Genomic DNA, 15,756 nt, shown 5'->3' on the forward strand with positions numbered 1-15,756 from the left:
AGCTATTGCTTGATGCGGCGCAGGTCGCTCACGGCCGGGGGCCGGTCGCGAGTGCCTTGGAAGTTGGCGATGAAGCGGGTGCGCATCTCGCTCCAGGAGGAGATCATGCCGGGAGCCAGGTTCAGGAGCAGGTGCGGACGCCGTCCTTGAGCGCCATGGGGAACCAATTCGCCATGACCTTTTCTTCTCCGTTGGCGGCTACGATGCCCAGCTCATAGAGCTCCAGGAACTCCGCGGGGTCTGCTGTGCCATCGTAGCAGGGAGGGAGGTCAGGCTTGAACTTGCCTGGCCATGTGACGCCGCGCAACTCGGGGGTGAAGGCGAGGCAGCCCGCCGTGGCCACCGGCGCCCTTTGCTGGTGCTGGACTTGTTCTTGCGGGTCACCATGCGCCGTCAGTGGGAGCGTCGCGGGGTCTTGTCATGGAGGCGCTGGGGCGCGATCTTGGCGCGCCGGCGCTGGGAGCGCGCAAGCACCTTCCCGGGGACATGGGATCTCTTGGCAGCTCCCTTCTAGCTGTGCAGGCACCGGACGCGGAGGGTCCCGCCCTGGGGCTGCGCGCCTTGGAGCCAAGGCACCTTCTTGGGGAGGAGGCGGCGGAGGCGCCTCCTAATCCTCGCCCCCTGCACGGGACAGTGGGCGAGGCAGCGAGAGGGACCGCAAGGGGGAGCCCCCTGCGGCACTGACAAGCTCGGTGATGCGAGCGAGCCAGTCCTCGTAGAGGTCGTCGACGGGGCGATAGTGCAGGAGCTCCCGCACCAAGAGTAGTGAGGTGTGCGCATCCATGGGTGCGCGACGGGCATGGGACGACGAGCCAGCTGGAGTTAGCGACGGGGTGGCGGTGCGGCCATCCTGCCGCACCGAAGGATGCTGGGACGAGGCCTTCTGCTCGTTCCCCGCCGGGCCGGTGGCGGCGTTGGCGGTGAGTGACGGGGAACGACGAGGGGGGCCGCCGACGGGCGCCGTCTGGGGGACACGAGTGGCGCGAGCGGCCCGGCGCTCGGCATGAGCCCGACGAGCGTCAGCCATGGACACGACGGAAGATCACACGCGAACAGCAGAAGAAAGATTCTAGTGCACCCCTACCTGGCGCGCCAAATGTCGGATTTCGGGTTCCGGCAGACCCTTGAGGCTCGAACACTGGGGTGCGCGCGGAGATCTCTCCCCTACCGATCTACGTCCGATCCTCTCGTGCGAACTAAGATGAAATGATGAACAACACAAGAGACACGAGGTATATACTGGTTCGGTCCACCGTTGCGGTGTAATAACCTACTCCAGTGTGTGGTGTGGTGGATTGCCTCTGGCGCTGATGATGGACAGTACAAGGGAAGAACAGCCTCGCGAGGGGTGTTCTTGAGCTGATGCGGTGTGTTCTACTTAGTCTCTACTGGGTTTTCTCCTCTCTCCCCTGCTCTTTCTCTCCTCTCTCTCCCCTTGTGGAGGCTAGCTCTATATATAGAGGCCCTGGGCCTCTCCCCGAATAATTGAGCGGGAAGGGTGCCAACATTTGGCCATTTTGAAGGGGAACATCTAGTACAAGTTATCCTGACCAAAGGTGGTCTTCGGCTGCCAGAAGCACTGGTGATGACACCGTCTTGGGCTCCATGGTGACCTTCGTCCGGCCGTCCGACTGGTCTTGGTCTCGTAGCACCGGAATGGTAACCTTTGCCTGATACCTTGGCCTGTGCTTGCCCCCTTTGCACCAAAGGGGAAACAAGGACACTGCGCAGGCCGGCGCCCGCCTGGCCTTGATCGTCATGGCTTGCATCATGTGATCCTCGCGAGGTACCCCTGCATTAATCTCTCCGCCTCCTCGCGAGCCTGCCTGATGAGGCCGCTCTTGAGGAAGCTTCCTGTCGTCCCCCCCGTGAGGCTGGGCCCCTCGCGAGGGTCTTGAGCTTGGGATGATGAAGATGGGCTGCGCTGGGCCCCCACCTGAGCCACGCCACAGGCCGCAGGCAGGCAAGTCTGGGGGCCCCCGTTCCCAGAACACCGACAGTGGTATGGGTGTTGAAGTAGTTTGATGATGTGTGAAGCTTCCATCTTCTTCTTCATCATCATGAGGTTCTTGTTCCATTGGAAGAAGTTCACCAACACCCATAGTCAAAATATCTTGAGAGGAATCTTCTTCACCTACATCACTTAGATCAACTTTCTCCCCGTGGGAGCCATTAAATTCATCAAACACCATGTCACAAGTTTCTACAACACATCCATTGGATTTGTTGTAGACTCTATAGGCATGAGAGTTTGATCCATAGCCAACAAATATACCCTCGATGGTTTTAGATTGAAATTTTCCTAACCGTTCTCTTTTGTTGAGGATGAAACAGTTGCACCCAAATACACGAAAGTACTTGACATTTGGCTTGTTTCCAGTTAGGAGCTCATATGGAGTCTTTTCCAATATAGTGCGGAGGAAGAGCCGGTTCGATGCATGGCATGCGGTGTTTACGGCCTCGGCCCAAAAACTATGTGGCCACTTGTATTCATCGAACATGGACCTTGCCATCTCCACAAGTGTGCGGTTCTTCCTGTCTGCTGCACCATTTTGTTGGGGAGTGTATGGAGCTGAATATTGATGCTCAATCCCTTCATCACTAAGAAACTCTTCCAAGGTGTAGTTCTTGAACTCAGATCCATTTTCGCTTCTTATTGCCAAGATTTCTTTGTCAAACTTGCGTTGTACTTCCTTGGAAAAATCGATGAAGGTGATCTTCGTCTTGTCCTTGGATTTGAGGAAGAAGACCCATGTATATATTGAGTAATCATCGACAATGACAGGCCCATACTTTTTTCCACCAAGACTATCCCATGAAGGAGTCCCAAAGAGATCCACATGAAGGAGCTCCAGCGGCCTTGAAGTGGACACAATATTCTTGGGTGGGTGCTTTGATTGATGTTGCTTCCCTGCTATGCATGCACTACACACAGGTTCTTTCTCGAAAGAGACATTGGTTAGTCCAAGGATGTGGTTACCCTTTAAGAGATCTTGAAGATTTCTCATGCCGACATGGGCTAGCCGGCGATGTCATAGCCACCCCTTGTCGGCCTTGGCCATTAGACAAGTTGCATGGAATGTGCTCTCTTTCGAGAAATCACTGGTGTAAAGGTTGCCATCCAACTCTCCAACAAAGGCCACTTCGAGACTATCTCTCTTAAATACTTTCACATTTGTTAGTGCAAAGAGTGTATCATAACCAACGGAAGCCAACTGGCGAACAGACAGCAAATGGTATTTAAGGGATTGGACAAGCATGACATTTGCAAGAGACATGACATTTGTGATAGCCACTTTGCCCAACCCGAGTACCTGTCCTTTTGATCCTCCACCAAACAAATGCTCATAAATGGTTGAATAGCTCCCACTAAATCGTAGAGCAATTTGCTATCTCCAGTCATATGATTGGTACATCTACTATCAATCACCCATTTTACTCAATCGGAGAAGGCAACATACACACAATTATTACTTGGTTAGAGGCACCCATTTTTCAATGGGACCTCTCAAGTTAGTCACAAGGGTCTTAGGGACCCAAATAGTATAGAAACATAATGCATTTCGAGGACCAACAAACTTTGCATATACTTTTCCATCATTAGTCTTACGAAGTACATAGGAGGGAGGCATGAAGTCTTTTGGCTTGTTGAGAGTGGGCATGCCCCTTGTGGCCTTCCCACCAACAACCTTACCTTTCTCCTTGTGCCCTTCTCGTACAAAAGTTTCTTTGAGAGGGGTGGTGCACTTTTGATAGGATATCTTCTTCTTGCTTGTGCTTGGGTCAAACCCGAGTCCCTCTTTGGCAAACACCTCAATGTGTTGGCTCAATACCTCATTAAGGTTCTTTTGCCCTTGAGCACATGTCATGAGACCTTTCTCGATTTGAGCCTTAAGAAAGCGATTCTCCTCAAGAATAGATGCTAAATCACTACTAGAGTTAGTAGTACAAGCATCAACATTGATAGAGTAAGCCTTGGCTAGAGTTTCAAGATAAGTAAGCTTCAGAGTCTCAAAACTCTTTGTAAGAAGGGTGAGCTCTTCTTCCTTAGTCTTGAGGGACATGGATAGGAGCTCACAATCCTTAGAGAGAGAAGCGTTAGACTTCACAGGCTTACTTTTATCATTCATCAACCTTCTTCTTCACTTTGCTCTTCTTCACATACATGCATAGCCTTCAATGCAAGATTGATTTTTGATGTTGGCGCACCATTGATACGTCCATTTTGCATCATGCTTTTATATCAATATTTATTGCATTATGGGCTGTTATTACACATTATGTCACAATACTTATGCCTATTCTCTCTTATATTACAAGGTTTACATCAAGAGGGAGAATGCCGGCAGCCGGGATTCTGGGCTGGAGAAGGAGCAAATATTAGAGACCTATTCTGCACAGCTCCAAAAGTCCTGAAACTTCACGGATGATGTTTTCCAAATATATAAAAAATACTGAGCACAAGAACCTCACCAGGGGGGCCACACACTTCCCACGAGGGTGGGGGGCGCGCCCTACCCCCCTGGGCGCGCCCCCCTACCTCGTGGGCCCCCTAGTGGCCCTCCGGTGGCGATCTTCTGCTATATGGAGTCATTCGATGGGAAAAAATTAAGAAGCCATCTTCTCGAACGAAACTCCGCCGCCACGAGGCGGAACATTGGCGGAACCAATCTAGGGCTCTGGCGGAGCTGTTCTGCCGAGGAAACTTCCCTCCCGGAGGGGGAAATCATTGCCATCATCATCACCAATTCTCCTCTCATCGGGAGAGCGTAATCTCCATCAACACCATCTCATCTCAAAACCCTAGTTCATCTCTTGTATCCAATTCTTGTCTCCAAGTCCGGGATTGGTGCTAGTAGGTTGCTAGTAGTGTTAATTACTCCTTGTAGTTGATGCTAGTTGGTTTAATTGGTGGAAGATCATATGTTCAGATCCTATATGCATATTAATACCCCTCTGATTATTAACATGTTTATGCTTTGTGAGTAGTTACTTTTGTTCCTGAGGACATGTGAGTTTGGTAGTCGTTTGATATTTTGATGAGATGTATGTTGTCTCTCCTCTAGTGGTGTTATGTGAACGTCGACTACATGACACTTCACCATTATTTGGGCCTAGAGGAAGGCATTGGGAAGTAATAAGTAGATGATGGGTTGCTAGAGTGAAAGAAGCTTAAACCCTAGTTCATGCGTTGCTTCATAAGGGGCTGATTTGGATCCATATGTTTCATGCTATGGTTAGGTTTACCTTAATACTTTTGTTGTATTTGCGGATGCTTGCAATAGAGGTTAATCATAAGTGGGATGCTTGTCCAAGTAAGGGCAGCACCCTAGCACCGGTCCACCCACATACCAAATTATCAAAGTACCGAACGCGAATCATATGAACGTGATGAAAACTAGCTTGACGATATTCCCATGTGTCATCGGGAGTGCTTTACATCATATAAGAGTTTGTCCAAGCTTGTCCTTTACTACAAAAGGATTGGTCCACCTTGCTGCACTTTATTTACTTTTGTTACTTATTGCTCATTACAAATTATCCTATCACAAAACTATCCGTTACCACTTATTTCAGTACTTGCAGAAAATACCTTGCTGGAAACCGCTTATCATTTCCTTCTGCTCCTCGTTGGGTTCGACACTCTTACTTATCAAAAGGACTACGATTGATCACCTATACTTGTGGGTCATCAAGACTCTTTTCTGGCACAGTTGCCGGGGAGTGAAGCGCCTTTGTAGGTGGAATTTGGTAAGGAAAAATTTATATATTGTGCTGAAATTTACTGTCACTTGTTACCATGGAAGGTAATCCTCTGAGGGGCTTGTTCGGGGTATCTTCACCCCAACTAGTAGAGCAAAAAGTTGCTCCTCAACCTACTGAACCTACTGAAAATGAATATGAAAATGAAAATGCTTGCTTTGAAGTTCCTTCGAGTATGATAGAAAAACTACTAACTAATCCTTTTCTAGGAGATGGAACAAAACATCATGATGAACATCTTATATATGTGGATCAAGTTTGTGGATTATTTAAGCTTGCAGGTGTACCCGGAGATGTTGTTAAGAAGGTCTTTCCCTTATCTTTGAGGGGAGATGCATCGACAAGGTATAGGCTATGTGATGATATGAGGTCTTGGAATTACAAATGATTGAAATTGGAATTTCACCAGAAGTTTTATCCTATGCATCTAGTTCATTGTGATTGCAATTATATATATAATTTTTGGCCTCGCGAAGGAGAAAGCATCGCTCAAGCTTGGGGAGGCTTAAATCAATGTTATATTCATGCCCCAATCATGAGCTCTCAAGAGAAATGATTATTCAAAATTTTTATGCTCGGCTTTCTCGTAACAATCGCACCATGCTTGATACTTCTTGTGCTGGCTCTTTTATTATGAAGACTATTGAATTCAAATGGGATTTATTGGAAAGAATTAAACGCAACTCTGAAGATTGGGACCTTGACAATGGTAAGGAGTCAGGTATGACACCTAGTTTTGATTGTGTTAAATCTTTTATGGATAGCGATATTTTTCGTAAATTTAGCACTAACTATGGACTTCACTCTGAGATAGTAGCTTCTTTCTGTGAATCTTTTGCTACTTATGTTGATCTCCCCAAAGAGAAGTGCTTTAAATATCATCCTCCCATAGAAGTAAAAGTAGTTGCACCTATTAAAGTTGAAGAAAAGGCTATCACTTATAATGATCCTGTTGTTCCTACTTCTTATGTTGAGAAACCACCTTTCCCTGTTAGGATAAAGGATCATGCTAAAGCTTCAACTGTGGTTCGTAAAAGGAATATTAAAACATATACACCTCCTGAGCAAGTTAAAGTTAAACCTAATATTGCTATTGTTAAAGATCTCTTGTCTGGTAATATTGATGGGCATGTTATCTATTTCTGTAATGAAACTGCTAGAATTGCTAAACCCCGTGATAAAGATAAACCTAGACCTGTGGTAGGCATGCCTATTATTTCTATTAAAACAGGAGATCATTGTTATCATGGCTTATGTGATATGGGTGCTAGTGTTAGTGCAATACCTTATTCCTTATACAAAGAAGTTATGCATGATATTGCACCTTCTGAGATGGAAGATATTGATGTCATAATTAAACTTGCCAATAGAGATACTATTTGACCAATGGGAATTGTTAGAGATGTTGAAGTCTTGTGTGGGAAACCTAAATATCCTGCTGATTTTCTTGTTCTTGGTTCCCCACAAGATAGCTTTTGTCCCATTATGTTTGCTAGACCCTTCTTCAATACTGTTAACGCCACCATAGATTGCAGAAGAGATGTTGTTACTGTCGGTTTAGATGATATGACTCATGAATTTATTTTTTCTAAATTTGGTAGACAACACCATGAAGAAGAATTACCTAGTAAGGATGAAATTATTGGTCTTGCTTCTATTGCCGTACCTCCTAGTGATCCTTTAGAACAATATTTTCTAGACCATGAAAATGATATGTTTATGAATGAAAGAAGGGAATTAGATGAAGTATTCTTTAAACAGGAACCTATTGTGAAAAATAATTTACCTATTGAAATTCTAGGGGATCCTCCTCCACCCATGTAACATCCCAAAATTCTAAATTTTGGAATGTTATAAAAAATAGATAGATAGATTGTTTGTTTGATTGTTGTGTGATTGATTGAGTGAATTCGAAACTTTTTGAAAGTTAAATGAGAGGGAATAAAAGGACTTTCCCAAACATCCATTTTGCTTTTATGATCCCCGTGAATTCAAATTGTTTTCATCACAAAACCCTGGAGAGAAGATGACATGACTTCTTCCATTTATTAAATGAAAAGGGGTGTTGAAAATATTTGAATTTCATTTGAAAATATTTCCAATTTTGAAACTTTATGCAACTCAATGATTTTCACGAGAGAAGATAAAATGACTTCTTCAAATTATATGAAATATGAGTTGGGAGTTTAAAATGATCAAATTCAAAGTCCTTTTGGAAATTATTTTCAATTTGGAGTTATTTGGGTTTTATTCAAATTACTTTTCTCCAAAAATAAAATATATGGAAAATAGGGTAACATGATTCCCTACATCAGAAAATTGGAGAGAAATAAATTTGAATAAATTTTGGTATTTTTAAAATGATTTTTACTGGATTTTACTATAGCAGAAGCACTCTTTGCTTTATTTGAATTTGTGTGAATTTTATTTTACTCTAGAAAAATGTTCAACTTGTAGGAAATCTTTTTTTGAAAATTTTGATATATTATATGCCTATATAATATTTTTGCTTATTTTGTTTTATTTATTTTAGTTTGTCTAGATAAATGTTTTTTTAAAACTTTCCCTCTGCCGACTTGGCCGGCCCAGCCGAAGCAAGGCTAAGGCCCAGCGCGCCATCCCGCTCGTCCCCGAGCTCTGCTCGGATTCCAGATGGCGTACGCCGCCACCGCCACTGCCGTGGTCGAGGAGGACTCTTCCTCCAACCCCTCCTCCACGCCTCGAAGCACACCCCCGCCCTCCTATAAAGCCGCGGCCCCGGCCCCGCCTCGCCTCCTCTCGCTTCGCGCCGCCACCCTCGCAGATCACCGCGCCGCCTTCCGCACCACCCCGCGGCCCTCGCAGATCGCCGCCACTAGCTGCGCCGCCCGCGCCGCCTGCCGCACCACCCCGCCGCCCTCGCCGATCGCCGCCGCTCGCCGCTGCCCGCAACGCCGCTGCTCGCCTCGCCGGAGTCTGCCGCCTCATCGGAGCCGCTGCCGGTTTTTCCCAGCCGAACCGCCAAACCGGTATAACCCTCCCCGGTCCGGTTAATTCTGGGTGTTCTTCGGTTGTTCTTTTAAAGCCGGTTTTATATTTTAATTAGTTTAATTAGCAGACGTTCATCTGTTAGTATGCATAGTGAACGGTTTTCTTCGTATATGTTTCTGTAGCGAACGTTCGTTCGATAGGATTTTTCTTTTTCTTTTTAGTTTCGGCCAGGGACCTATCTGTGATGATTTTATTTACAAATCAGCCCCTGGTTTTCAAAAGACCACATCTTTTTACTCGTTTGTCCAAATTCAACGAAACCAACGCCCACTTCTTCGTTACGATCCCCTCTATCCAGTAAAACAACTTAAACATGGTTTCGAAAATTTTGAATTTTGAATTAGAACAGATTTGTATTCAAACTTTGTTCAACCGTAACTTGAGTTTCGTAGCTCCGTTTGAGTTGATTCTTTTTGCGAATCGAAGCTCTTGACCTAAACTTTCTGATAAGGCCAAATTCATATAATTTTGTTACTGCTAGAAATTGATTTATGTTGCAAGAATTATTTTCTTGGTTTTGATGTTTTCCGAAGTGTCTTCTTCGTTCTTTCCGACCTTTTGAGTGATTACTTATGTGTGGTTACTATTGCTTGCTTACAATAGATTGACCGGAGTGTGACGAGTAGAACTATCAAGAGTTTTGAGTGCGAAACATCTTCATCAACATTGCAGGCAAGTTCACACTTTGATCATATCCCTTTCATACCCAGTTTTTATGCATTAGTTTCGCCCTCAACATTGCATGAGTAGGATTGATAACATGTGGGTATTGGGAAGTAGTTGATGAGATAGCAACCTATTTCCCTGCATTCAAACTTTGGGAGTTACTATTATGTTATGCTTATATTGCCATGCTATGCTCGTAGACGTGGGTTGTGTTTGAGAGTATTCATGACAGATATGAGATTGTAAATTAATGGTTTACTTAAGGTGGCAACTTTAACACACATCTGGGAGGATTGAGGCACCTGGTAATTCCAGCTATTGCCTGTTTTTTTCTTTATGGACTGCCACCCAGGCTCAATGGGATCATGAGATTATTCAAACTAGAAACTTCCGTGTGCAGCCACAAGCTACTATGGGCTCTAGCATAGTTGACTAAGTCGTGCGAACTCTTATAGTGGTAGACTAGCAGATGTAGGGGATGTAGGTTGGTACTATCTACCCGATCGTAAGGTGCTAGCACTTTTGAAAGACTATGTCTCGGTCATCCGTTTCTCAAACATCATGTAGTGCGAGAATCCCAACGGAGGAGATCGAGTCTTGTGGGGAAACATGCGCAAACCTCTGCAGAGTGTATAAACTAATCATGATTAGCCGTGTCCCCGGTTATGGACGTCTTGAGTATCTATTACTTGGATTATCATGTGAATCTCATCATGTGACTTTAATTAATCTTGTTGGGTTATAATGTTGATGCTTAATTGGGATTGAGAGGGTGTCTACACTCTCAATGTTTAACAACCACCTTGATAGATAAATAAAATGTATTCCTTTGCAGTAGGGAAAAATTGGCTTTTCGCAAAAACCTTATAACCATAGAGCTTTTCCACCAGCCATATATGCATGTAGTGATAGCCATTGTTCATCATTTCTCTATGGTGTGAATTTGCCAGTACATTCAATGTACTGACCCTTGTGGCTGCAACATCTCATGTTGCAAGACTTCTTACGACGAGTAACTGATACGTTAGGGTTACGATTTTCTACACTCAACTTTGCCGTTGGTGTTCATGGGAATCCACAACCTTGTTACTTTCACTATTTGGATTGAGGTAATAGTATTTACGTTACTTTATACATGTGATTTACCTCTGTTATAAATCCTCGAGTACTATGTGTGTCAGCATACCGATCCAGGGATGACACTTAAGCACAGAGACTTGATCCATTCGGGTCGGGTTGCTACAAGATGGTATTAGAGCATATGTTGACTGTAGGACATGACCCTTGAAACTGGCAAGCCCATAGGAAAGATTTTTCTCTAAAACTTTACTTTTCAAAAAGATCTTTTACCTCTCTTCTCTTCTGAGCTTATTCAAATATCCCCTTTTAGTGAGACCATACCCACCTTTTCCCTTTTGACCACACGAAGATTCAACTAATGAGACCACTCCAAGAAGTACAAGATATCGGACAACCGAGACCATTCGGAATGAACAGGATTTTACCATACATTATGATAATGGAAACTACAACTGTTGAAGACTCTGAAGACTAGGAGAATTGGAGGGTCCGAAGAATTTCCAGATTTGTGTGACCTAGGAAGGCTACCCTTATGGAACTTGGCACACTATGGAAGTTGTCAATACCCGAGATCAAGGTGTATCAGAGAAAGACCGAAGCATGGAGAGTTAAAAACTCGAAGTTCTGTCAAGGAAAACCCCAAGCCAGGAGATATCAATTATGGAATGAAAGCTCATGGTAGTAACATGGGCATAGACACGGCTAACCATGGAGTTATCGCCGCTTATGCTATTATCACCGTGCTGAGTTAAGCATGCATTTATTCGGAAGGATTGGATGGTGGAAGGCTAATGGAGCACCTATCAGCAAGAGAGGAAGTTTTAGTCTTAGCTGCTGTATCACCAGGATCTGGAGTATTACATCAAGGATTTTAAGATGGACCTGCAGGAAGCCGTATTTGACGAGAAAGCATTTCGTGAAGAACATAGGAGCAAGAAGCTGAAGTAGCCAAGCTAGCGGAGTAAAACCTTAAGATACAGGAGATTCGTCAGGAACTGAAGGACAGTAGGACCATGATTCATGCCAAGGATATTGAAACCTAGAAGTTAGGAATGCAGCTCCAGAATACTAAAGGACATCTCAAGAGACCTCGCGTCAACAGAGTTGATCTGGCAAAAGAACTTGAGGAAGACAAAAATGATCGGAAGAAGCCATTGGAGGCATGAACAAGGCTTGAAGAGTTTGGAGACATTGAAGATTTATTGACCTTTAGAAGACCAAACCCCGGTTATATACCCACATCAGATGCGACGTTTGTGAGTTGTCATTTGTTTGATGTTTTTCCCGACAGCCACAAATAAAATCTGTCTTTTCAAAACTTTTGTTTTTATTGTGTGTATCCCTCTCCCTCTCTCTTATCTCACCCCAAAACCCTTGGACCCAATAGAGGATGAAGGGAGATGAACTTGTATTTTCTGGACCGATGAGTCAATTGGAGACAGACCAATGGATTCAGAACATGGAGGATCACATGAAGAATAACCCTATAGTCGGAAAGGATATGACCCAGCATGCTCTTCAGTGCGTTGAAAGAGGTGCTGCTATGTGAGGACCCCAATTCCAAATCACATCGATCTCGCTGGTAACACCTCATATCACTTTGCGGCCTCGCGAACGGTATTCCCACGGGTGTCGCCTTACCATGGCCCGGGACCATTTGCACCTTTTGGCTCACATATATGATAGTGTTGCTAGCATCCATATGACAGAGAACCCGGGCCGACATGGCTAGTCGTGAACCCAAAGCGGCATTAACCCATGGGGACAAGCATACATGAATCAACTTTGAACATGTCGGTCAGCAGCGTGTGAATCCGGGCTGTAGCACTGGGCTAACAGGACTCCGGTAACCCGGGCTGTAGCAGGCTAGGCAGGACTCCGGAGGTCACTGCGTGACATTTCCCCGAAGGGACAGACACAGGAACAAAGTGAAACACATGCCGGCCAGTCAAGTGTCCTGAGAAGTAGTGCTGGGCTAGCAGGACTCCGGTGAACCGGGCTGTAGCGGACTACTATGGCTCATGGAAGCACAAGACTACATTTCCCCATAAGAGAGGCTGCCAAAGATAAACAACTAGATTGTCGGATCCCACACATACCAAGCATTTCAATCATACACACAATACGCTCGATATGTGTAAATACAACATGGCATCACAACATAACCCTACGACTGAAGTATTTATTCATTAGGCTCCGAGGAGCCAGTATTACAAGAATGGGTCTCATGACCCAACATACAGAGCATACAATCAACAAGCACATGCGGAAACTTAACCTGTCTGAGTACAGACATCTATAAATGAAAAAGGCTGTGAAGCCTGACTATCTACCAGATCCTGCCGAGGGCACAAGATCGTAGCTGAGGTATCAAGCTAAACGTTGAAGTCCACGCGGAACCACTAGCGAGACTGAAGTCTCTCTGCAAAACATAAATTAAGCAAACGTGAGTACAAAGGTACTCAGCAAGACTTACATCAGAACTAGCTACATATGCATCGGTATCAACAAGGGGGGGTGTTGGAGTTTAACTGCAGCAAGCCAGCTTTGACTCAGTGGCTAACCTGAACTATGATTGCAAGCAACTCTTTTGAGGTGGCGCACACAAGTCCACATATTCACCATTCAATACACCAGTATGGATCCGCTCCCGTCTCCCTACGAGAAGGCCATCCATAGCACTCACACTTATCTTGCGAGTTTTAGAGTACCCACTTTCACTTGTCTATGAACGGTTATAGGCAACCCAGAAGTCCTTTACCGCGGACACGGCTATTCGAATAGATCATTTATAACCCTGCAGGGGTGTACTTCTTCACACATGCTCTCGCCACTTACCACCATGTAAACGCCGTGTATCTCAGCAACCTTCAAGCGGAAGCCTGGCGAGGGAGTCAGCCACGACCTGACTAACCACACAAGTCTCTAGTCTAGGTTTATCGCCTATTCGGGTTCCATCCGCGAGGAGATGCGGCCGGAGTTTCGCTCGCAGCCCCAAACGATGTGTGCAGGGTTCCCGAGACACCAAACGGGCGCCCAGTACACCGTGCCATGGTGTATCTACCGCATCATAGCCCACCCCTAGGGTCAGCGCTACGCACGGCCAACAACACATATCCTACAAACACCAGAAACTAGTTGCAACTCCTGGACAGAGGACAAGGGCAGTTAATAAGTCGAGAGGGTCCATTGGTTTCGGGCCCAATGCGTGGTAGTAGCTGGTCATGGATCACAAACACAGAACTCAGTTCCTAAGAACGGTTTCAATGAGACAACCCACCATGTACTCCTACATGGCCTCTCACCGCTACCTTTACCAAATCGTGTTCACACACCTAGCTCACACACAGTAGGACAAGTTCATCACTGTTCCAATTCATCCCCGATGAATCAAACCTGACTCAACTCTAAGCAGTAGCAGGCATGACAAACAAGCATGAATGAGTAGGCACATCAGGGCTCAAACAACTCCTACTCATGCTAGTGGGTTTCATCTATTTACTGTGGCAATGACAGGTCATGCAGAGGAAAGGGGTTCAACTACCGCAACATGTAATAGTTGAATCGTTGTTGTCCTAATGCAGTAATAGAGAGCAGGAGCAAGAGAGTGGGATTGTATCGGAATGAACAAGGGGGTTTTGCTTTCCTGGCACTTCTGAAGATAGTAAAACTCTTCATCGGTGTCATCGAACTCGTCGTCGAAACACGTCTACTGAGAGGGGACAATTACCGGCAAGGGAGCTTAAACAACATTCAATTAATGCAATGCACAAGCAAATGAATGATATGACATATTAAGGTACTGAATTGAGCTAATGCAATAGCAAGTCATTTTAATTGAAGTGGAATTCAAACGACATCAAATTCCAACTCCAAACCTATTTTTCAAATTTACCTTAATCATGTTTTATCCTAATCAGTGGAGTTAACTTGCTCAAACATGCATGAACATGGCATAAATAGATTCTTTGGATTTTTCTGATCATTTTTCATATATAAATTATTTCCATTGGAGTTATAGATTATTTTCTATGATTTTTTGAAGTTTTAACTATTATCTGGAATTTCCTGGTTATTGAAAATGCCAGAAAAGCTTTATGGCGTCAGCAAGGTCAACAGTAACGTCAGCAGGTCAACTGACCTAGTCCAGGTCAAACCTGACCTGTCGGGCCCACTTGTCAGTTACAGAGGCACTAATCCCGCATTGACTCGTGCTTTGACTCGACGTGGGGCCCACTGTCAGTGGCTGTGTGGTGGTTAGCTGGCACGGATTAGTGCCAATGATGGCCATGTCGGCAGTCGCCGGAGTTCGGCCGACGGCGACCAAAACCGCGGCGGCAACTCGCCGGACTTGCGCTACGAGCGTCCGCTGGACGCGCGGAGACCACCAGAAGGTAGCCCACGCTCGACCACGTCTAGTAGAGCGATCGGGAGGCCTCGGGGTCGCTGGAAACGACGACGACGAGCACAGAGGCGGCGGCCGGAGTTCGGCCACGACGAACACGGGGATGCAGTGCACGGCAGGAGCAGTGGTGTGGGTTTTGGGCTTCTGGCATTGCGCCGAGCACGGTGGTGTGCTCGGTCATGGCCCTAGGTGATGGTGGCCATGGCGACAACATGGCCGGCGGAGCCAAGCTCTCGGCCGCGAGGGCAACGGCGTAGGAGGAAGCAATCGAGCGAGGGGAGAGAGGGGTTAGATGCAGAAGCTCACAGCGGATCTAACGGAGGGGTCCGCAAGCTCGGGGAAGGCTTGGACGGCGTCGGAGCCACGGCGGCGATCGTTGGCACCCGAGGATGAAGACGACGTTGATGGGGATGACACAGGGCAACCAACATCTCTTGGCTTGATGGGGAGGATGACGGAGACTTGACGAATCTCTTGGACTCGTCAGGGAGGCGAGGCGGTGGCTATGGCTACGGCATCGACAGGCGGCGGCGGCGACGGCGCTCGGTTGGTGAGAGAGAGAGAGCTAGGGGAGGGGATGAGCTCGAGGAGGAGGCCTAGGGGGTTCCAGGGGTGTCGTGGTGGCCTTAGAGGAGTCAGGGATGACGCAGGCAGGGTGAGCTGGCCAGGCGCGTGCGCGCGCGCGGTGACCACGCGCTCCATCCTTCTGGCAGGAGGAGGAAGAAGACCCCCTTGCCCCTAGTGGGCTGGGCCAGGACAGGGGTTGGGCCGGTGCTTCAGTAACAGGCCACAAAGGTGAGCTACAGGTAACT

This window comes from Triticum urartu, chromosome 6 (assembly GCF_003073215.2).
Source record: "Triticum urartu cultivar G1812 chromosome 6, Tu2.1, whole genome shotgun sequence".
NCBI classification, from domain to species: Eukaryota; Viridiplantae; Streptophyta; class Magnoliopsida; order Poales; family Poaceae; genus Triticum; species Triticum urartu.